Genomic DNA, 2,744 nt, shown 5'->3' with positions numbered 1-2,744 from the left:
ATGGGACCGTTAGGAGCCCCCCTTTTATCTGCGTGTTTATGGGCCACATATGCTCCCCTCGCCCGCAGTCGTATTTTTATGCAGAAAACGAAAAATGGAAACAAAGGCGCTCTTTTTTCTATTATTTACCGCCTTTTTGTATTCATAGAAAGCTTTGTTTTTGCGATCAGGATGAATGGATTATGGCTCGGGAAATAATGTGTTAATGCAGGGCACGTTCGTAAAAAAAGATACATTTCGGAAATGTTTTGAAATTAAATGATGAGGAGAAGTAACGCCTTTAAATGGTGAAGTAAATTAAAATGTTCATAAGGTTTTGAAAATATTTTTTCTGCTGCATTTTGGTGTTTCAAAATAAATCTTCATTTGTTTTGGATATATTTATTCAGTATGTTTTCGAAAAGTTTAATGGTATATTCACGTGTTTTTCTTTTTTTTTCCCTAAACTTGCTGCTCTTTTTGGCATTTAGGTTAAAAAAAATTACAATTAGAAGAGAAAGTTTATGTTTCAGAAGTAATTTATTTAATATCAGTTTAATTATTATGAACTATATTTAAATAGTGAATAAGGCTTTAGTAATATTTCAGGATATTACTTTATATTTTTATTTTGGATACAGGAATCTTTAGAAAAAATATAGTTAATGTATTTGGTACAAATACCGGCATCCACGTGGTTGACGTTCAGTTCTCTCACGACCTGGCTACGTGGTGAGTTTTTTGCACTGATGAAGGGTATCTTGAGGTACCTTGAAATAGGTATATGCTGTATTTTCTTAAGAATTTGTGCTTTATATACGGTGGTTTTTCACTTTAATCATATTTAATGCACTTTTAAAAACTTTACCCTCTATTTAATAGCAAAATAAATAAAAATAAGTAGACGTTATTTGTAAATGATTAACAATTATTGCTGGAGAAATGTGGTGAACAATTGCACGTTCCTTAAAAGGATGTATTTTGTGCATGCTTCACACCGATATTACAGAGGAAGAACAGCATCATCTTAATGTAATTTCTAAGTATTACAAATTCAAATTTTAGGATATTCCACAAATGTATTATTACTTTCTACAGATGATGTAGTTGTATTATAAAAAATAAATTAACTTATTTAAGTAATGATTTTATAACCAAAAATAAAGAATTCTAATTTTTCCTCATTCAGAAAAGTTGCTACTTCTGTTTTTTGAATTGCTTAGTGTTTCAATTAATATCGCAGAACAACTTCAATATCATCTAAATTTTTGTTTTTAACTATGAAATTTTCCTCATTTATGTTTCATGCCTTTTTCGTCTTTAAAGAAAAAACTTTTTTGCTACTTACAAGTACAAGGAATTTAAGAGTTTTATTTAAAAAATTACTCATTTTACAAATGAGTACTGAGTAATGAGAAAGTTATGAATTAGTAATCAAAAAGAAAAAATGGGGGAATGGCTTGAAAAAATTATTACAGCTCTCCCAAGAAATTTACAAATCTTTTGATAATACAAAACATATGTTGTAAATATTGTACACTAGCAGTGCCCGTACGACGATGCCCGTGCTATGAAGTTAAAGGAAGTCCGTTAAACAAAAAAAAGCGAAGCCCCCCCCCCCCACCCCTTCTGATGTTAATTGATCATTTTCCTTCGAACAAAATGCGCACACACCTTTTCAAAGGACCTATTAAAGTCTCTTTGGAATTTAAAACTATTCGCCGAAACACATAAAAATATTAACAGTAGCTTTAAAACTCAAAATAATCCTTCACCTACATAGTTCATCGCTTAACGCGCCAAGTAACCACGCTACCGTAACCCTGCCCTTTAGCGAGGGAAGCGGTTTTTTCCTTGCAATTTAAAGTGTTTCGCTAAATAAACTATTCTATAATAAAAACGTTATAAAGAACAATCACAATTGAATAATACGGCAAATCAAATTATTTACTTAGATATGTAACTATCTTCAACTATAAGAACAAAAATAAACGTTGAAGAAATAAGGAAAACAAAACCCAAAGAAAAAGTCTACAAAAGCAAATTATGTACCTGAACATCGAAAAAAAACGAATTCAAAAATATGTTCGCTGATCACAACAGCGTAGCATAGGCATGGTTCCTCGCAGCTATCGACACTGTCGGCCAGCACCTTCTCGAAGAGTTAACTTACCCCACTATCTATTAGAAACTCATAGAACTAAACTTACCCCAACATCTTTTTGGAAGTCATAGAGCTAAACAATTAATTAAAGCTTCAATTTGCAATAACAAATATTTTGGTCAATCTGGTTTTAAAAAAAACAGCCTATAGCCTTTCACAGCCTATAGCCTTTCTCAATAAATGGACTATTCAACACAAAAATAATTTTTCAATTCGTACCAGTAGTTCCCGAGATTAGCACGTTAAAACAGACAAACTCTTCAGCCTTATAATATTAGCATATAAATAAATTTTCCCGTTTTCATAACATTTTTTATTGCTGCTACACTGCTATTAGTCATAGCGTAATGTTATATAGCCTAGAGCCTTTCTCAATGAATGGACTATTCAAAAAAAAATCCAACCAGTAGTTCCTAAAATATGAGCGCGTTCAAACAAACTGTTCAGATTTTTTGATTAAATAATTAATATGAAAAATGAGACAATGATACGTCATATAAACTTTTTTTACAAATCTTTTTTAGCATTTTTAGGGTGTTCTCTAAATAGTACCCTCGACATTTGCCTCATGGCTGACTCGAACATATACTCACTGGATCAC

This window comes from Uloborus diversus, chromosome 7, assembly GCF_026930045.1.
Source record: "Uloborus diversus isolate 005 chromosome 7, Udiv.v.3.1, whole genome shotgun sequence".
Classification (NCBI taxonomy): Eukaryota; Metazoa; Arthropoda; class Arachnida; order Araneae; family Uloboridae; genus Uloborus; species Uloborus diversus.
Note: the sequence above shows the minus strand (reverse complement) of the source record.